Source organism: Rhipicephalus microplus, chromosome 1, assembly GCF_043290135.1.
Source record: "Rhipicephalus microplus isolate Deutch F79 chromosome 1, USDA_Rmic, whole genome shotgun sequence".
Classification (NCBI taxonomy): domain Eukaryota; kingdom Metazoa; phylum Arthropoda; class Arachnida; order Ixodida; family Ixodidae; genus Rhipicephalus; species Rhipicephalus microplus.
In genome coordinates, this window is record NC_134700.1 from 67938045 (window position 1) to 67960003 (window position 21959).

At 46.5% G+C, this 21959-nt stretch overlaps 1 protein-coding gene across 4 annotated transcripts in view; it reads right to left on the reverse strand.

Moving 5' to 3' along the window:
- The window catches only part of LOC119178750 (ras-related C3 botulinum toxin substrate 1), a 66488-nt gene that overhangs the window by 18839 nt on the left and 25690 nt on the right, over positions 1-21959 (reverse strand). The window lies entirely within an intron of this gene.

Below are 21959 nucleotides of genomic sequence, written 5' to 3' on the forward strand. Positions count from 1 at the left end.
CGGCTGTAACTTCTTTCCAATATTCCCACAAAACTTGAAATTTGGCGGGATGGCGCATAGTTGACAGGATCTTTGAGTGCAAAGAACATTCACAAGTCGAGACGACAAGGCAGGCACTGGTCTACTTGTTGCCTAGTCTTGTGAATGTGAATCTTTGTGCTCAAAAATCCCATTTGCAATGTTCAATTGTGTCAATCCTTTCGCATTAAACCATAAATTTAGACCGATCGCTACACAGAACAGCAAGCAAGACAAATAATGAACCAGGAACACGCATGCTGCACAATGTTTCGTCAACCACCGCATTCTAATGGTGCTGTATGAAAGCTAGTGGTGCAGAAAGGGTGATCTGAACTCGATGTATTGCAGTAGCACTTCACTGGTACTGACCAGTGCTGTGGAATTTACTGAGGCCCACCTTCAGTGAAATTTCTGGTGTTGTATTCACCAGAAGCCCAATATACATATTTCAAGCACACAAGCACCCTGAACAGGTGCACAAGCGCTCATGGGAAACGCGTGTATGCCACCAGCAGCTGCCACGACGAGCGTGCGGATCTCATGCTTTTGCTCCCTCAAGGAGCTTGTGCCGTGCCAATCCACTCCTCAAACAAGGTGAATTCGGCAAGGTGCCACTTATTGCAGCATAACTGAATCACGAACTTCAGTATTTAGCTGTGACAGCCTCCCTGCGATTTCCATCTGTCCCACTGCTTGGACCACCAGCTGAGTGACTTAAAACCTCTCATTCTTTTTTTTTTCTTTATTGGCACCGGTATGCCATATAGTAAAATGAAATGAAAAAGACCTAGGTTGGTTGCCTATGAAGTGCAGGAGTGGTCAATAATTCACAGATGCGTACGGAGCCAACATTCGTCGACAGAATAGATGAGTACAGTGTGAAGTTCCGATATTTAAATAGTACGCTAGAAAGTATATGTTGTTGTTAGTGGTTCATGAGGAAAAGGAAGAAGGCACCTAATTTCTGTCTGTCTACAGGCGACACGGCGCAGTGCCGAGAAAGTATAGTCAGCATTTAGTATGATAAGATACATTCACTAAAGACAGTGTACACATCGGGTAATAAATGACAAGCGTCAGGAACCCCCTTTGGCAGTGCCAGGGGCTCCAGAAGTATATCTGAAGTGAGGGGGCGACAATACTGACGACGCCACTCGCACAGCACAGTAAACCCTAAAACATTCTCGAATTTTTTTTTCTCCTCTCACTTTTTCATTTCTTTCTTCCTTTCTGTCTTAGCCATTCTTTCCCTTTCATTTTTCACTCAAAGTACTATAAATGCGTGCGTAAACAGAATGTACCCTCATTCCTGACGAAGGCCAGACTTTGGACGAAACTGTCGAATTACACTCTTCTGTTGTTACCATTCTCATGAAGGATCCACTTGACACACACACGTGTGTGTATGTGTGTATGTATATATATATATATATGTGACGCTATGATGACTGGGAGACGTGGCCCGGCTCATACTCCATGTTTATTCCATTCTGACTTCTTCCTCCTCGGCTTCTTCTAACTCCTAACCATCGCTACCTTTTTACGTTACAGGATTCCCCCTCCCCCAGAAAGAATTCGCACCAGACGAACAGAAATAAAAACTGAACACGCACGGCTTAGAAGTGAACACTGTCAAAAAGAAAAGATCATTCCATGTCCGAGGAAGTTTCCGTTAACACACTATAGCTTCACAGGAGAGGACAGCAATCCGGGGTATCGAGTACAGCTCTGGAGGGCGAGGCTGGCTGTTGCGCTCTGGACAACATAAGCATGCTTTGAGCGTAGAATCAGATGGAAACACAGCCGGCATTCTTGCGATGAATGAACGTGGTGTGATGGCTTTGAAGCATTGGCTGGATGATTTGCGCAGGTGTCGTGCTATTTGTCTTGATTGGAACCCATGCGGTGCCACCCGTTTGCATGCTTGTTGACCGAGGCTGGTGCGGTGATTTCTATGTCCTTGCGGAATACAGGGTATGGTTTGGCACCTTTCTCGACGTTGTATGTCGTGTTGCCTGAGTCTTGATCTCGACTGGAGAAAGCTTACTCGACGTCCCTTGGGAAAATATCCTGGATTCAATTTTTTCTTTGTTCCGAGTGAGAAATCTTGAATATGTCGTCGGTTTGGTTGACTCGTTTGTAAACGGCTTTCCATAAACCGCGTGTGTTCTTCCGAAGATGATTCTATTCGTCGTAGTCCTTGTTGGTGTAGCCCTTCCAGACTCTGTTGTTCTTGGGCTTGATTTTGCTGGCACTGGTGGTGCTGACGTGGCAGCCGTTTTTGACCATGGCACTGATTTTCTGGGCAACTTGATGTGGTGTACAGTAGGCAGATGGTAGTCAGTGGACTGTTATGCTGCATTTCGGGTAACGAAGGTTGTGCGCTTGAATTTACTGGAGACTCTTCGGAGGCTCTTGTGACGCCGTTCCTAATGGATGCTTCTGGCTCGCGGCAACGTGTGTGACTTGATGGTTCCGAGCCTCCTGTGTTGTTAAGACTCCCAGGTGCCCGTGCACTGGATGGTGACACTGCATCAGGCGTAGTTTGGTCAGATTTCAGTCGTAAATGTTTGTCTTTCTGTGTAACTAACGAGTTAGGCTGTTCTGAAGCATGCATCTGCACAGAAGGGCCAGAGCCTGGCTGAGTATCTTCAGGGTTCCTCACCTCTATATCAACCGTAGTAAGCATGTGAGATGCGAGGTGAGCACTGTGAGCAACTGAAGTGCCAAGCGACGGAAAAGTAGGAGGTGGTTGAAGTGCGCGAGACGGAAAGTACTGTGCACAGGGTGGCTCCCTAATGTGAGTGCTACGGTGCAGTGATGACGTAAAGGTTGGTTTTCGATTGGGCAGTTGCAAAACGTGGTGCGGTTGAGGGTACACTCTTCCTGCAAACAGATATGGCTGCCTTTCAGTGAGAGGTTGCTTTAATTGCTCTTGTTTCAAAGGCCGATTCATTTTTGGTGTCCCAATGCGTGAGCAGTGCTTTTGACTGCGGCGACCGAGCGCAGTTGTCTGTGGATGGTCGGTTATAAGCGAATCTTCGTCGTAGTAGTCAATGTCTTCTTTAAACCAAATGATCATTTCTTGTTTTATCTTTTCCCATGACTCATAGTTTTGAAATATGTCGGTGAGGTAGAATTTGAAGGCCTCACCGGAGACGTAGTCGGTAAAATTGATGATCATCTCTAGTTCCGACCATGATGCAGCGGTAGCATGGAGCTCAAACAGGTTGAACCAGTCCTGTACAGGTCCATCATCCACTGCTCCGGTGTACTTGGGGATGGGAAGGGCAGTCGATGATTCTGGCATGGTGCTGGTCGCTGTGTAATGCTAGGCGCTTGCACGGTAGTCCATGTATGCTCAGGGTGTCATGCAGAGAACTGCGTAGATGGTGAGCGACTGATGAAGGGGCAGGCAGGTCTCCATCCTGTCGACTCGTGTGAAGCTATGATGACTGGGAGACGTAGCGCGGCTCATACTCCATGTTTATTCCATTCTGACTTCTTTCTCCTCGGCTTCTTCTAACTCCCAACCATCGCTACCTTTTTACGTTACACACACACACACACACACACACACACACACACACACACACACACACACACACACACACACACACGCGCGCGCGCGCGCGCACACGCACACACACGCACACACACACACACACATATACATACATATCTTAAGAAAGGAGTGTATACTTAAGGGCTCGTTTTTCCGTGTTTCACACAATCATTATGAGATCTAACAGACAATAATTCCAAGGAAAGTATAGGGAAAGTTATTAGGCCGAATTGTAATGTAAATGTCAAGAAAGAAAGCGGGTGAAAAGATCTTTTCACCCACTTTTCTTTCTTGACATTTACATTACAATTGTAAAAGGGGGCCATCGCCCTGTTGGGGCTATGGCCCCCACGGCGCCTCCGGTTCCGGAGCCCCTGTTTGGCACTATAACTACTGGTTGGAATAAAACTTAAAAGCGCCAGAACAAGTAGGCTTGGCAAGGAAAGAAATAAACACATAAACGCTAGCTCTCTCGCAACTGAGAGGTTATTGTACGTGTGAAAAGAATCATATAGAAATGGAGGCGCATCGTGCATGTCAGAAACAGGAGCAAAAAATTAACCAAGGAGTGTGTTCACAGTCAATTATTAAAGTTGAATTCCTTGTCTTCTTATTACAGAGAAGGTTGACTTCTACAAAGAGCGGCATTCTTTATGATATGATAGGCCCTGACATTTCTCGCGTGGTCTGATTAAGATGACAATATAAATATACCGTTATTTTGAAGAATTATTTAAATTTGTATGACAGACAATGCGAGTAGAGATGAGACGGCTCCATTCAATGAATTGCTATGCTTTCTGAGGCACCAAATAAACCACCGGCCAGTGCATCTGGCAGATGCACATGTGAACATATTGTTACATATGTTGTACGGCAAGAACACTCAGTCAGACGTAAACCACAGACGTACACTTCTTCACTTTCCTTATAGATGCCCTTCAAGGTATGTCCCACTATGCACACTATGCACTGTTAACGTCAGTGAAGCTACGCAACAATATAAAAGAGGAATCCGGTTAAAAACTCCTATACAACTGAAAAAACAACTGGCAACTATCTCACATTATTTTTCTTTGCCCAAAGCAGACCCTTGCGACCTTGCAACTAACCTTCTTTGTTGCAGAAAACACAGCCCTCACCCTATATTTTCCAAGCCGTGGGATTTCTTATGCACATACGAAATAACCACAATATAACTAGTTAATCCACGGGGGGGGGGGGGGGGGGAGGGGAAGGGCAATTGTATTTATCTTTCTTTGCAGTGTGAATGAAGTTTTTGCTAACTGATGAAATAGATACGCAAGATCCACCTCCTTGGGGTGATATATATATATATGAAAAAATTGTTATTGCTTCATGCCACCACATTTTCTTATGCTTGAATGTGCACCTTTTCACGCATATATTCAGTAATGTGGCTTCCAATAAATTATTGTTAAAAGTTAGCACTTGAGGAAGTTCTCCTTGTCCTGTCCTTGTCAATTCAGTGCTGCGCCTAACTTTTTATGAACAGCTAATAAACCACAACAAGCCCGAAGTTGCATGCATGTATAGCTCAGACTCCTTACAGCCTCTAACAGCTTACAGAGCAGGATTGATATTCGCAGTGATATCAGTCTATAGGTGGCAGCACAGTCCCGTGCAAGTGTGGATAGGCAGTCGGCGGCATGTATACAAATACACGCAGCGACGCTTTGTTGCGTGCAGTCTGAGCCGATTGTCAGAGCATAAATTGTGTTGACTACAGTTTACTGTTAATATCTACACTCTTTACTACTGAATCGGTGCACGACCCTTATGCAATGTTAACATTACCAGCGAGTAAAGTGCATTCTGTCTTTCATAAAGATGCTCGCACTAGCTGGCTCTCTTCACGCTATTAAACTAAATTGCACCTTTGCTGTGTTGTTTGTACGTGGTAAGCTTTTGTTTCGCTTGCTACGCACTGCTGTAGCGTGACTGAACTACTTATTTACATCTTTGTTATCAGCATACTACAAAAAAGACAGAAAGAAAGATCGTAAAAGGCCCACATATCTGTGCGATTCGTTCAGAACCACCGTTTGCACCTTATACGCATACGATTTTTTCTCCTCTCATTCTGTTCCATGAAATGTGGGACAATTGATAAGCCTGGTCAAGAAAGCCTAAGGGCTGACGGCGCTTTGCACTACACTGCTTTACAATGTGTACGCACATGTTCTTGCACCAGTGAAAATCTTGTATAAGAGTTCAGCAGAAAGCTTTCATCGATGAATTACGTGCATGACGATGCTACAACAAAGGCCTGGTTAATGGGACAAGCACGTTTATTTTTTGCAAAAAATTATCACTGCCTTCCATCGGTCACTAGCAATGCAACACAAACGGTGAACACAATGTAAAAGGATGAAATTTTCAGTGAAATTACACATTATTTATAAGGCCTGCCGTCTGAATTAAGTTTCAACGTCTTGGGTCTTTAAAGCATTCTTAAATCTAAGCACACGGTAGTCTCATAGCTTAGGTCATAGTAACATTTCCATAGAAATATAGCAGTATTTCTATGTAGTGGTACCACGACGAGATAAACACGACTAAAGCTTTTCGCATGATCGATAAACTACAGTGCCATAGCTGTACACCAACAGCACGCAAGTGCACGGTCTAGAGCCTGTTTTTCTTAATTTTTTTATCAACCAGTCGCTATAAAAAGCTGCATTCACACACCACTTAATAGTCCTTATGTTTGGGAGGATGCCAAGAGCATTTTGCGTTTTGCTTGAAACAGAAAACGGCACCCACACTGAGATTAACATGAGATTATTCTGTTGAATGGAGGGTACGACGACAATAAACAGCACTCTGGAAAGTTGCGCTCACCGATCTTATTACAATGCATTAGCAGCTGAGCAAGACCAAATGTTTTCGTACATCATTTCAGGCATACGTAGAAACAGTTACACTCGCGCTGACATGGCCGGGCAAACCACACTCTGAGAACATGCATGATGTACGCGCACATAAAAACATAAAAACACGACGTAGCTAGTAGACGATGCAAGGAGCAATCCACACTTCGTCATTTCGGCCAGTTGCCACCAGGCTCGGGCGACTCTGCTTGATTTCGCAGCCAATAATGCAGTCTTTTCTTACTCCTGTTAATCCTCCCACTGAAGTTCACATATATGCATACCAGGTATTGCGGCAGCCCTGAGATGAAAGACTGGTTATAATGCCACTCATAACAAGTTATGGTAACAACTGTCCTTCTCAACGAACATTCACCGTCCGAGAAAGAGCGACGTAGGCCTTGCGATGGAGGGACTACACAGTGAGCCAACGAGGAGCGAAGCAGGAAAAGAGAAAAAAGAAAGATGCGCTGTTAGGAAAGATTGTAGGGCACTGGAGAAGCCTCCACTCCAAACTGAACGAGCGCCTGTGTCAAGTGCTCGGTACTAGCAGCTCTTTGGCTTTTTGTTTACCAAATAGTTACACCACAGTTGACTGCAGATATTGCACGTGCGTCCTCGATTCCATGATCAGTGTAGGCAGTGTTCCTGAAATGAAAAGGCTTCGTAATGCTGATTTTCGTCTATTCCAGCAACCGGCGAACCTGCAAGCTTTAGACTTAAGCAGTTCTCCCAACCGCAATACCAAACTTGGTTTTATGCATACTGACCTTTGTTGAGCTCGTAAATGTGATTTCATATCGCTTTCCCTCTACACACAAAAAAAAGGAGGTGCAGAAAATGAAGAACTACAATTAGAGCCGAAACAATTTTTGCACCTTCTGTAAGAGGTGAGCAATATGATTTTGAATGTTTTTCACCCTCAGCCCCACTTTCTTATGAGGGTGCCTTAGAATATGGACGTCTGATACTGATATGTGGGGTTTAACGTCCCAAAACCACTATATGATTATGAGAGACGCCGTAGTGGAGGGCTCCGGAAATTTAGACCACCTGGGGTTCTTTAATGTGCACCCAAATCTGAGCACACGGGCCTACAACATTTCCGCCTCCATCGGAAATGCAGCCGCCGCAGCCGGGATTCGAACCCGCGACCTCTGGGTCAGCAGCCGAGTACCTTAGCCACTAGACCACCGTAGAATATGGACGTCATTCATGAGGAAAAGCATGCGCATGATGTAGCTGCGTATATAAAATCATTTTAGGAGCATACTTTGTGCAATTCAAATAATTTATATTGTGCAAGCTGACTGATGTCCTCTTAAAACAATGATGCAAAAAGGTAGCTTTTGTAGCCAGTAGTTTGCTCGCAATGCGAGAATATTTTTACGTCCCTTAGACTAGACACCAGGATTCAATTGGTTCGCATTGTGTCCAGCATGCAGAAAAAGAAGAAAACTAGGAGCGAGTTTTAGGCGATAAACTTGAAGCCCAGCCATAAAAAATAAAACAGGAGCATCCTGGGAATTCTACCAAAGCATGGCACATGAGGAAGAAGCGGCATTTGGGGAAGGTGGCTTGTGGACGGCAAGCGCGCTCCCCTTATGTTTTTTTTACATTCATCACGCTATGTGTGACCATTAACCGTCAGAATTTTTCCTTCTTTTTCTAAGATTAAAACAAACCATTTTTTGTGTTTTATAGGACAATTAACCTTCTGACAGGACTAAAAGCAAGAATCATTCAGGGAAGATAGCAGACCGTGAATACCTATAAGTGCAACAAAGGAATCCTAGTGTCCAGTATGCTGGACATGGTTCGACTATGAACACCATTGGTTAACAGTCTCTGAATTTTTTCGCATGCTTTTTCAAATGCCTCTTAGCTATAAGAACACATTAAAACTTTTTTTTTTTGCACACAACCAAAAATTCATCACTGAAAGGAGTATTGTCTAGGGCAAGCTTTCCGGGGCCGCATGCCAAGTTGCAAACCCCAAGGCTAGGCGTAACAAGCGCTAACAGCTATCGACAGCCTACACAGATGTGCAGTTTGGTTCCAAGTCAACGAAAAGTGTTCCATTAGTTACATTCTGAAAGAGGTGGACCCATGGAAACACCTTTTCGATTCTGAGAGCAACCACTCCCATTGTTAACGAAAACAAAAGCGCACATGTGCAACCCTCAAACAAGTCAAGTTGTAGTTCGCTGCTACCAATGTTTACAACATCGTGCCTAGAAAATCGAAAGAATATTAAAATTCAGTAGCTGCTGTGTGGCAAAACACGACATGTAAGTGAGGAGCTCTGAGAAATAAATCGGCAACATTGTGCACCAGCACTTTAGGTCTAAAAACATGTAGCTTTCAACATTTTCAAATTTAAGGGAATTAGAATTCAGTGGTGGTCTAGCCAGTTTATAACTTGCAGTGATGCTACTGGCTTAGGCTGTTTTGCAGCAGGCAGTGCTGGAATCAATTTTGGGACACATACTGTGTTCATGAAAAAAAAATACATAAATGGGGGTTGTGTCAAGCCGACATTCCGAGAAGTGGACTTATTTTCCTTAAGGCTAGAACAGAACTATTCTGGTCTGACCTTGAGAAAGACAAGTTCGTCTTTTGAAAGGTCGGCCCGATACAACTCGTTTATAGATTTTTTAATTGCAAGCTTCCATTCTTTCCTTTCCTGCCATTGTTTGGATACTGTGTTCATGACACACGAATGAAAAAATAAAGATGTGCAGCATGCTATTCAAGCATAATATAAATTTAAAAGAAAAGAGGATTATGTTAGCCACAAATAAACTGACCATATTTAGGAGACAAAGCCAATGATGAAATTTAATACCATAGCTTTTCGTTATAACATGACTGAAGGTGAGTTGGCAGCCGATTTTATGGACGTCAAAAATTTTAAGACATGCTAGCAAATTCGAACGATTTTGCATCAGCATCACAAGTCCTATAGACGTCTATGTATAAACACGTCTGGAATTTTGAACGCTCAAATGCCCCGTCACGGTGGTCTAGTGGCTAAGGTACTCGGCTGCTGACCCGCAGGTCACGAGATCGAATCTTGGCTGCGGAGGCTGCATTTTCGATGGAGGCAAAAATGCTGTAGACTAGTGTGCTCAGATTTCAATGACCGTTAAAGAACCCCAAGTGGTTCAAATTTCCGGAGCCTCCCACTGAAGCGTCTCTCATAATCATATAGTGGTTTTGGGACATTAAACCCCACATATCAATCAATCAACTTGAACGCTCAAACTCTTCACATCTGATTTCTTGGGCTTTCAGCCAACATTCCAGGTTTGAAACAGCATTACTTGCAGTCCTAACCACTGCTATGTCTATGACCTCGCAGGCTTAAACAATCGCTTTCAAGAATCGTTAAGCATCACAGATGTTGAAAAGTCGGCTTTGCCACAATGCACAACTGCTTTAGGGTGTTCATATTTGCAAGGTGTTTCAGCGCGCGAACAAAGGAAAAAAGGACAGGGTAGACAGAAAGAGCGCTGACTTCCAACTAACTTTATTTCGCAGAGTGGCAAGAATTTATACGTCTAAAAAGGAAGATTACAGAGCATGAAGGTAAAAAACAAGCCCAATCTACACACCAGTAACAGCACGTGTGACAGGTCCTCTAATGCCTCAAAGCCCAGCCAGGTAATCGCGTTCAGCCTGGGATGAAGCAACCGATGAAGTGCTTACGCATTTATCTCCTAGCACGTGTATTTTTTTCGGCTTCGATAATTTCTCGGGTAAGTTGCTCCCTGTGCCTTGCCAATATAGAGCACTGATCAAAGAGGGGGGTGCACCCACAATCTCGGCAATGAATGCCAAGATGCTCTTGTACCACATTGTGCACATTGTTTCGGTGTTCTCGCAGGCGGTCGTTTATGCACCTGCCGGTTTGGCAGACATAGATGCACCCACACGTCAGTGGAATTAAGTATACGACTCCCACTGCTCATGGGACGTAGCATGTCCTGTGCGCGACAGAGCACGCGGCAGAAGTTGCGTGAGGTGTATTTACCCGTTTGCAAAGCTTCTGCAATTTTTCAGGTGCTGAAAAAACAACAAGAACGTTGGCGTCTCAAGCAATCTTTTTTAGCCTGTGTGAGACGTCGTGCACGTACGGTAGTACGACAGGCCGGCTCTTTCTGACGCTGTTGCGCTTATCTGGTTTGTTGCCTCGCTTCACGACAGTGACCAGCTTTTCCGCCACTGAAACGAGAATGTGTGCAGGGTAACCGGCTTTGCTGAGGCGCTCCACTTGTAGAGCAAAGCTGCGGTGTACCATGTGGGGGCAAGACTTCTTTAAGGCGTTGGCAAGGCAGAGGTTAGCAATGCCCCGCTTGACCAATTTTGAGTGAGCTGAGCTGAAAGGCAGAAGTGGCTTGCCGCTTCTTGGTTCATACATCCAGCAAACATGTCGGGGTTCTAGCAAAAGCTTCAAATCTAGAAATTTCAGGTTGTTATCAGTGGGTGATTCATACGTTAAAACTAATGGTTTCAGGCACTCTCGGAAAACAGTCAACACGTCAGAGGAAATGGTCTGAAAATTTTGACTGTCACATTTCAACAACACTAAATAATCATCAACAAAACGGCAGACTTTAAAAACCACAGAGTCATCAAGTTTGTTTGACAAGACACGATCCTGATGTGCTAGAAATATGTCACTGAGAATGGGTGCCAAGCATGAACTAATACATACTCCACTTTTTTTCTAAGTAGTTTTTGTCATCCCATGATACAATAGTGGCCTTCAAATAGAAGCTGAGTAACTCTAATAAGCTGCTGTTATGAATTCCAGTGCGCGTTTGGAACGCTGATGATCCGAAGTTGTCTATGGATTCCTCTACACATTTTAGTAGTTGATCGTGCGGCAAAGAGTAATACAAGTCCTTAATATCCACAGACATTCCCTGGAGCCCTGTGTTAGTTCGCCCAATAATGTCAATAACAGCATCAGAGTTTTTGACCAAAAAAGGGTCGTCTATTGTTAAATTTTTTAGCTTTTCTTGCAAGAAAAGTGCTACCGACTTTTGCCAGGTCCCCCTTTCTGTTACAATGACCCGCAAAGGGCAATCAATTTTGTGCGTTTTCGCAGAAAAAAACAAGTCAAGGCTAAGCTTTTTGCAGCTATCTATTGCCTTTGAAAGCTTCTTAAGCCCCAGATCCCCGGCAAGAGTTTTCGCACGCTTGTTAAGCTTATTCAGACAAATTTTATCACTCTCGTTGAAAAGAGACTGCATTGCCTGTATGGCCTTCACCTTAAACATTGAACGAGGAAGAACCGCGAAACCAACCTCCTTGTCAGCCTGCAGAAGTGACAAGGAATGTGCCTTTAGGTACGCGACAGTGCCTCTTGTATTGACAACTTTGTTCGAGGACTTACATCTCGATAGCACCTGCACGCCTTGGGCAACACATCTATCACATTCAGAGTCAGGAGCACGACTAGCGACTTGCCTGACTAGAGTGAGGAGCTCGTGTGGTGTTCTTGAAGGTGCCACTGCGTACTTTGGTCCGAGGCATAGGGTGTGCTTAACGTTGTCGGGAAGAAAAGCATCCCCGAGAACATGCACAAGGTCCCTAGCAGCTGGAGACTTCCTTGGTGTGATGGTCCGCAGGTAACTGAGCGTCTGACGCCACATGAACTCGACGTTTCGGTCTACGAGGCTTGAGAGTTCACGACACTTCTTTTGTTTAACTGCTGTGCGTTCGTTCCCTAGGATTCGTAGTTGCAGGGCTTGACGGTACAGGCGTGCTTGCCGAAGCCAGTACATCGGGCATCTATATCTCCTCTTCTACAAGCCCTTCTCTTCTCGTCAGTCTAATCAGTGTGGCAGCTTGCCGCGCACGCTCTTTGGCATACTGCATGCGGCTAAAGATACTTCTTCCCGAAGTCAAGGCGTTGTTTGGTGGCCTCACTCCCTCGATTGGCCATGGTTTAAGAGTTTCCAAGATTCTACGCTCAGAATGGCTTCGGCAAGCACGCCTGTACCGTCAAGCCCTGCAACTACGAATCCTAGGGAACGAACGCACAGCAGTTAAACAAAAGAAGTGTCGTGAACTCTCAAGCCTCGTAGACCGAAACGTCGAGTTCATGTGGCGTCAGACGCTCAGTTACCTGCGGACCATCACACCAAGGAAGTCTCCAGCTGCTAGGGACCTTGTGCATGTTCTCGGGGATGCTTTTCTTCCCGACAACGTTAAGCACACCCTATGCCTCGGACCAAAGTACGCAGTGGCACCTTCAAGAACACCACACGAGCTCCTCACTCTAGTCAGGCAAGTCGCTCGTCGTGCTCCTGACTCTGAATGTGATAGATGTGTTGCCCAAGGCGTGCAGGTGCTATCGAGATGTAAGTCCTCGAACAAAGTTGTCAATACAGGAGGCACTGTCGCGTACCTAAAGGCACATTCCTTGTCACTTCTGCAGGCTGACAAGGAGGGTGGTTTTGCGGTTCTTCCTCGTTCAATGTTTAAGGTGAAGGCCATACAGGCAATGCAGTCTCTTTTCAACGAGAGTGATAAAATTTGTCTGCATAAGCTTAAGAAGCGTGCGAAAACTCTGGCCGGGGATCTGGGGCTTAAGAAGCTTTCAAAGGCAATAGATAGCTGCAAAAAGCTTAGCCTTGACTTGTTTTTTTCTGCGAAAACGCACAAAATTGACTGCCCTTTGCGGGTCATTGTAACAGAAAGGGGGACCTGGCAAAAGTCGGTAGCACTTTTCTTGCAAGAAAAGCTAAAAAAAAATTTAACAATAGACGACCTTTTTTTGGTCAAAAACTCTGACGCTGTTATTGACATTATTGGGCAAACTAACACAGGACTCCAGGCAATGTCTGTGGATATCAAGGACTTGTATTACTCTTTGCCGCACGATCAACTACTAAAATGTGTAGAGGAATCCATAGACAACTTCGGATCATCAGCGTTCCAAACGCGCACTGGAATTCATAACAGCAGCTTATTAGAGTTACTCAGCTTCTATTTGAAGGCCACTTTTGTATCATGGGATGACAAAAACTACTTACAAAAAAGTGGAGTATGTATTGGTTCATGCTTGGCACCCCTTCTCAGTGACATATTTCTAGCACATCAGGATCGTGTCTTGTCAAACAAACTTGATGACTGTGTGGTTTTTAAAGTCTGCCGTTTTGTTGATGATTATTTAGTGTTGTTGAAATGTGACAGTCAAAATTTTCAGACCATTTCCTCTGACGTGTTGACTGTTTTCCGAGAGTGCCTGAAACCATTAGCTTTAACGTATGAATCACACACTGATAACAACCTGAAATTTCTAGATTTGAAGCTTTTGCTAGAACCCCGACATGTTTGCTGGATGTATGAACCAAGAAGCGGCAAGCCACTTCTGCCTTTCGGCTCAGCTCACTCAAAATTGGTCAAGCGGGGCATTGCTAACCTCTGCCTTGCCAACGCCTTAAAGATGTCTTGCCCCCACATGGTACACCGCAGCTTTGCTCTACAAGTGGAGCGCCTCAGCAAAGCCGGTTACCCCGCACACGTTCTCGTTTCAGTGGCGGAAAAGCTGGTCACTGTCGTGAAGCGAGGCAACAAACCAGATAAGCGCAACAGCGTCAGAAAGAGCCGGACTGTCGTACTACCGTACGTGCACGACGTCTCACACAGGCTAAAAAAGATTGCTTGAGACGCCAACGTTCTTGTCGTTTTTTCAGCACCTGAAAAATTGCAGAAGCTTTGCAAACGGGTAAATACACCTCGCTCAACTTCTGCCGCGTGCTCTGTCGCGCACAGGACATGCTACGTCCCATGCGCAGTGGGAGTCGTATACTTAATTCCACTGACGTGTGGGTGCATCTATGTCTGCCAAACCGGCAGGTGCATAAACGACCGCCTGCAAGAACACCGAAACAATGTGCACAATGTGGTACAAGGGCATCTTGGCATTCATTGCCGAGATTGTGGGTGCACCCCCCTCTTTGATCAGTGCTCTATATTGGAAAGGCACAGGGAGCAACTTACCCGAGAAATTATCGAAGCCGAAAAAAATACATGTGCTAGGAGATAAATGCGTAAGCACTTCATCGGTTGCTTTATCCCAGGCTGAACGCGATTACCTGGCTGGGCTTTGAGGCATTAGAGGACCTGTCACACGTGCTGTTACTGGTGTGTAGATTGGGCTTGTTTTTTACCTTCATGCTCTGTAATCTTCCTTTTTAGACGTATAAATTCTTGCCACTCTGCGAAATAAAGTTAGTTGGAAGTCAGCGCTCTTTCTGTCTACCCTGTCCTTTTTTTCCTTTGTTCGCGCGCTGAAACACCTTGCAAATATGAATACGCACCAACTAGCCCAAGCTTCCACTCTTGTGCTTTAGGGTGAAGCAGAACAAAAATAAGTATCAGCTTGTCGTCGCCACACACATGTGCAATCAGCAACGAAGTGGGCATCAACAACACATTTTCGTGACAAACACAAGCATACGAAAGCGTCTCAGCAGGAACTGTGTCAGCTGTGCTCAGAATGTGCTGCACACAACTAGGAACGATCGGTCTCGAGTGGCAGCAAATGCTACGTGTCGCGAGAGATTTTTCGCATAGTGACACATCTTCTGAGTGACACATTGCAGAGCTTTGCACAAGTATTCCTCTCGCTTTTATAGGGTCATTGTTTCCATACATTCCTTGCAATAAAGCCATAATTTATTCCGCGCTTTGCTATTATCGGCAGTGTTGATCACGCGAAGCAAATTTGCAAATGGACGTCAGCAAGCCCTGAATGTATTTATGAGAGCATGAGCATGCACCAAAAAGCCTCACAAGTGTACTGTGGGAGGCATTAAAAGCTATTTCAGACATGAATCCTTTTTCGGACGATTTCGCGGTGTCCAAGAAGTTCGAAAATTGGGAATTAACTGCATCCGAACAGTGACATTTGGTCCAGTTCGGGGGTTACGTCTTGCGCAGGTGCACCACGATGCCACTTTCAATTGGAGAACCTCAAGTAGTTTGGTTTCTGAAAGTCGGAGCACACCCTTTGGTGCAAGTTGAGCACAGGCTCGCCAAATTTTGAGGAAACGTAGAAGGGTATAGCAGCCAGAGCAATAGGGCGGAGCTAGGCAGAACTGGTGCAGCAGTAGCATCACTGAATATGAAGCAATTTTCAGAGCAGAAAAAAGTTCATTCTGGAGCACGTTTGCAGCAGTGAAAACGAGATTCAGAATCACTTGGAGCAGGAAATAGCAATATTTTCAGTGATTACTCTTATTAGTGTGCACACTGGAAATGCTGCCACAGTGTAATCAAGGCCAACATCGAGAGAGTAGCCATTTATCACAGGAGTGTCAGATTTTTTAGTTCACTGCACAGCACAAGATGTGTGTTGAAGTGAAACACTGGTGATGAGGCAAGCATGGCACATATGGCTTCTGTGAATAACAGGTGTCATAAGGTCAGTACAAAAAGAAATAAAATGAGATTGTAGCCAACAATTCAAGCAACAAGAAGAAAACTCACTGCCAATTAGAACATGCTAAGACGTTGCACATGCTAAGACATTGTGACTTCGAGCGATTACTGTATTTATTTGAATCTCAGGGGTGAAAGCGGGCTTCAGTCTTCTGGACCAGCTTTGGGAGCAGGAATAATGTGGTTTTGGAGCAGCTTTGAAGCAGTAAAAAGGGAGTTTTGAAGCAGCTCTGGAGCCGCAAAATGTGTTTTTGGGGGCATCAAAGTTTGGTTTTAAAGCAGATTTCTCGGGCCACACACCACTGTTAATTAGAACTTTTGCTTTCTGGTAAACACAAAAATAATTTCAGTGGTTTTTGCTAAGCATGCAATGCTGATCAAGCGACCAGAGTTACCTCGAATTGATATAAAGTGGAACCCCGCTACAACGAAACTGACAGGATGAGGAAAAAATTTCGTTGTAGTGAAATCAAAAAAGCTAGCAAAACAATAGAACGTTTATTTTCAAAATTCAAAAAATGTCTGCCGCTTCTTATTCTTTCCCAACAGCGTCACGGCGTGACTCTCACCCATGCATAGCGAGGCCATGGTGAAAAGCACGCAGGAAAAACGCCTAAAACCACCTTCGTGAATGAACTAAACGGTTGCATTAACACGTTAACACCACCAGCTGTCCGCCGTCAAAAGTATCCGACAATGCCGAGATGAAGGCAGGGTATCGTGGAGCAGCGGCTTTTGCATTATTCTATGCCATTCTTACCATCCATTACTCGCGGCTAGCTGATTTTGTTGATAATGCAGACGAACAGCCGCTCTAATTAGTTACCACACTGGCCAAGCGTGAACATAGTGATAAGCATCGAAATCAGGAAAGCATCGTTCCGCAGTTGCACCCAGCAGCTGCGTGAAGGAAACCACGAACTGAGCGACTGAGCTTCAGCTTCGGATCGTTTGCGGCTTAAAAGCACCAGTGGCCGAAGCAGGGCAGTCTCATTGCCATCGCTATCGAGCAATAGCGGCGCCAATGCTTGCTTAACAGCAGAGGTAAAGCGGCGATTTCTCTGGTGGTGGCAACGCGTGTTTTAGACTTCATTAACACATTTTTAGGCTCTGAAAATGCATCAAAATGCTGAAGATTGGGTTTACTGCGTAGAAATAGGTATATGAGCCTGGAATTGCATTGTAAAATTTCGTTGAAGCGGGACGATCGAAAAAAAAAAAAAGTGTTTGTTGTGGAGACAATATTTATGCATTGATTCCTATGGACTGCCAACGGAAAATCGTGAATCTTTAGTTGTAGCGGAAATTTCATTGAAGCGGCATTCATCGTAGCGGAGTTCAACTGTATATTCAACCTTACAATGTCAAAGTTTAAAGCACTGCAACTCAAAAAAGAAAAACATGAGCGGCGCTCCAGACAGCTACTAGACCTCATAAGAATGAAAAAATTTATCATTAAAATGTTTCAATGTTCCAAATGTGATTAGAACACCACATTCAGCATGAACAGCAACTCAAGATGATTAGCTAATATAATAAAAGCTAACTGCATGCTAAACGAATAGGGCTCTATAAAAATAAATGCAAAAAAAGTGATGTTCCGGTCATTGAAGTGCCACAGCTGACATGAGAACCACAAAGAAATATTTATGTGATATCTAGGCAATTAAGTGAAAAACGTTTTATTATAATAGGAACTATATGGGCACTTGACAAGTTATAGCTATCGCCGCCATGTTCCGTGTGAACTACAAGTTGGGAACGTTCCCTGCGCATCGTACATTGCACCCGCGCGTAAAACTGCACGAGCTGGGATGATGAGCGCTGTTCAAGCAGATACAGTAGAACCCCGCTGTTGCGTTCCCGTGTGCGGCGTTTTCCTGGCTGTTACGTCGTTTTAGGCCGGTCCCGGCACAGCTCCCATAGGATCCAATGCATCGGAAACCCCGCTGCTGCGTCGCAACTGTGGGACCGTTCCCGCATCATACGTTGCGAAGTGCCACAACGGCCGGCCCGAGCAGCCATGTTGTCTTTCATGTAGCTAGCTTGACTTGGCGGCTTGACGATGGGATTGGCCGCCCAAAGAGCCGGGGGCAACACCTATGACGTATTTTCGGTTCATGCCAGCAAAAGCATGACCTTTGAGATGTATTTGCACTCTAGAAAGATTGTGTCTGTGACGCATTGGGGCCCTAAAATTGGTTTTGGCATCTGTAAAAGTAAGGTCTCTTAGACCTGTTTTTGTTTTCTTGGAATGTCACGCTGGTTTAAACTTATCGCAACCGGGTCGCGCAGGCGGCCCGATTCAAAGGGTTTAGCCCGGTCGCCATCACCATCGCCCATGTGTGCCCGTGCTACCCATGCTTGCTGCGGTCTTCTCGTATTGCCTTTGTTTCGTGTCAGTCGTTGGGCAGGTTATACGAGCGTGCAGCATAGTGCCTTTACACTTCCAACGCTCCAAATAGTCTTCAAACAGAATGACATCAAGAATCGCGTACAGTGACTACGCTTCTGTTGACGACGCCGTTGTCACCTCCGCGATGTTATCCATTGATGACATCGTGGCTGAGTGCGTCGATCCGTGCGCCAGTGACGAGGAAGTTGAGGAGGAGGTGGAGCGGATACCGGAGCCAACGCACTCATCGGCCGTAGCGGCACTGGATTCATTGCGGACATATGTGCACACCAGTGACGACGGCGAGAGCCACATGGCACTACAGGTGCTTGAAAAACGCCTTGTGCTTGTCGGGCGTGAGAAGATGCCCCAGGCAATGCTGCATGATTTTCTCAAGCGAAAGAATTAAAATAAAACTATGTGCAGTTCACCACTACTCTTATTTCTCAATTTTTCGTGTTTCTCGGCTCTTGCGTTTCCCGGCTCCTATGTTTTTTTTTTTACGGTCCCGTGAAAAACGCATCTGCGGGGTTTTACTGTATTAAATGAGGCTGCTGATTTCTGTCGCTCGAAAGGCGTGCGCGCTAGCATGCAGCCACATGTTAGACCTGCCGTTTAATGCTCAATCAGAGAGGAAATACGCCGCCAGTCTTGAATCAGCATAAAAAAACGCCAGGGAAGGGGACCCCCCTCGTGCAGCACCTGTGCACTTTGATGCTGAGGGCATGGTTGTGATAACAGGCATGCATGCCATCGGCGAGCATCAGCGCACGGCTCATAAACCGTTTTACGTCGTGAGCTCTCAACGCGAAGAGATTTTGCGGTAAGAGCATTTCTCCTTGGAGTGTCCGTACATTTTGCAGCATTTCATCGCTCTTTTTGTCTCACAGTTTTCATATTATTCACTTCATAACTGCTCGCTCAATTGCCAGCATTTAAATTACAGTCACTGAAATTTCAAAGAGGCTCGAGTCTAATGTTATGAGATCGCACACATGCTAAGTATATTTCGTGGCTGTTGCATCTGATACTGCATTGTATGAATACTATAGACGTGTTTGGAGGAAGTGAGAAGTCTATCTTAGTTTGTGTTAAAAGAATAGAGACAACTGCAGTTGCTGAGGTTAAATATTCTAAATGAAGTCATTATATTTGAAGCAACGTTTTCTGGAGCGACATACTCACAGTTGCTATAATTAATTTAGATGCATTAGAAAAGTGTAGCTCTTCTAGATCTATTAGTTGTGATCTTGTAGGATGTGAGTAAAATGTGCTCACAATTCTCACTTTCGCGAAAACTGATCGGTGTGCAAGGTTCCACCTCGGGTAAGACAATACCAAAAATTTGCAAGGGCTGCAGGTATCTAAAAGCAAGGTCAGTAAGTACCTGGTGCGCACACGCCAGACAAATATTAAAAAAAGATTTCGTGGGTCACACAAAGTTACACGCGCTCAATCCTAACTACCGCAAGCGCGCCGCGCATGCAATTCTAAGGGCGCTCTCCAACCCCCCCCCCCCCCCCCCCCCAGTGGCGCCGCTGCGGAGGTTCGGGAACTAGACCTGTAAGGCTGGTTTTGGAGCATGCGGCGGACCGTACCCGGTCGCTCGAGCAGGGGCAAAAAATCCGCTTGTGTTGGCATCCGAAAGGTATGGGTCGGCGTAATATGATCATGCATCAGGACACCGCGTCGCTCTTTGGCCTAGCGTTCGAAAAGAAGCAACAAAAGGTGAGCGTTCGCCGCGGGCGCAACACGTCATTGGCGAAGTCCGACGAGACCCAAACAATAGGAGCCGACGGACGGAAAAGAAATTTGTGCGCACCCTAGGTTGTCCTATAGAGATCTGACTCACTACCGACGCGCGCATTCGAAACGTCCCTGAGACTCTGCGCACGGCACTACAGTCGACAACCACTACCGGGTGAGAGGGGTTAAATGTCAAACCCCGCTCCCCCAGCGTGGCAGACTGCGGAGGAGTGGATTTGTGTCGAGACATGAGAACGCAGAAAGAGGCAGCAAAGCCCGCGCAAAGGCGGCGAGCTAGCCTCGATTTCTACGGTGCACAACTAGCGCTACCTAGACGGTTTTACAGCCATTAGTAGCCAAGCCTACATTAAGCACACGTGAGGCCGTCATTTTGATCTTGGTGTTGAACGTTGTGGGAATCGAGAGCGCCACCCTGTCAGGCGTCTCGTTCTCCAGCTGCGGCGCGCGCCGATCGCGTAGCCCGGGCGCGTATAATCACCGGCATTCGCCAAGATGGCTGCCAGGGCGCCTCTTGGTCTGGGCGAGTCAAGCCTCGGCTCCGTCCCACGCTGGCATTTCCGGGCACGCTACGCTGTGCGGGCCTACGTCGCAATGCAGTGCCATTTCCCTTTGGGCGCGCATGACATCCTTCTCTCCTACGAGCTATGTTGCGCCCGTTGATTTGCTCGTTGCGGCAGATGCTCTCAGGCCTCCACGAGAGGTTGACGCGCTGCTTACCAGGCGGCTTCTCGTTCGTGCGTTCGACTTCGGCCCTTGTGCGGGAGTCGTCGCGCAGTAAGCAAGCATACTTGATCGGTTTTGCGGAGTTCCCTATACGACCTGCAAGCCTGTGAGTGTCGCACTGTGCTGCATCTTGGGTTAATAAACCCGTTTTCCTGCCTCGTGCGTGGTTTCTGCGCCGTGTCGGAGAAAACGACGAAGCCAGCCGCAACGTCGTCGCACGCAGCGGCAGTGGAGGACGTCGCATCCCTACACGGTTGCACATAGTAGATAAGCCTAGTGCAAACCTATCTCCACATAACTGGCGCCCAACTTGGTTTCGGCATGGCTTCAGAGCAGACCCCTTCGAGGCGCTCGTTCCTGTTAGATCCTGTGGCGATTGACTTGATCTCGTTTGTGGACGGCTGCAACAGCACGGGTTACGGCCCTCTCGGCGACCCTCTGCTTTCGTTCACCGGGAGAGATCCCTTTTTCGGGGCCCCCTACGGTGATGCGAGTCGCTTGAACGAGGACCACAGTCCTAGCCAAGCCAGTAACGGGCTGTATCAGCTGCTCTAGACTCACGCGTTTACAGGCCCGTCCCCGGCGCAGTCTCCGCTCGCTGGCCTATCCCCGTCAGCAGCACGGTTGACAGCTCAAATCGCCGCACCCAGTCCTTCCTACCGGGTGCACTGAGGTGTTGGCGCGAACGCGCTTACTGACACGTCGTGGTCGCGGGCGCAAAGGGTTGACGATGTCGTTTGGAAGCTTGCTCGCTTAACCGACAACGTCGCCGCGTTCAGCTCGCTGGCCTGAGACTCGTGTGGTCGACGCTTTCGACGGACGTGGGCCACCGTGCTCCGCTGACGACACGTTTGCCAGTCGCGTGAGGCCTCAAGCACCAGTCGGAGCGCAAACCCTACCCTCCTCCATGCTGTGTGCTGGCCCTTTTCGGTCGGACGCGCATGTTGGGGAACAGGCGCGCGCACCTGTTGCGGCCGCGCCCGCCTCGGAGCAATCACCGCTGCACGCAACCGCGGCGCGGCTCCTAAACGTTCTGTTGGAAGCGGTGCGTTCGCAGCCTTGTGCTTTAAAGGGAGACCCCGAGTCGGCATCCGATGCGAACCTAAACGAGCCGGCATCCGATGCGAAGCGT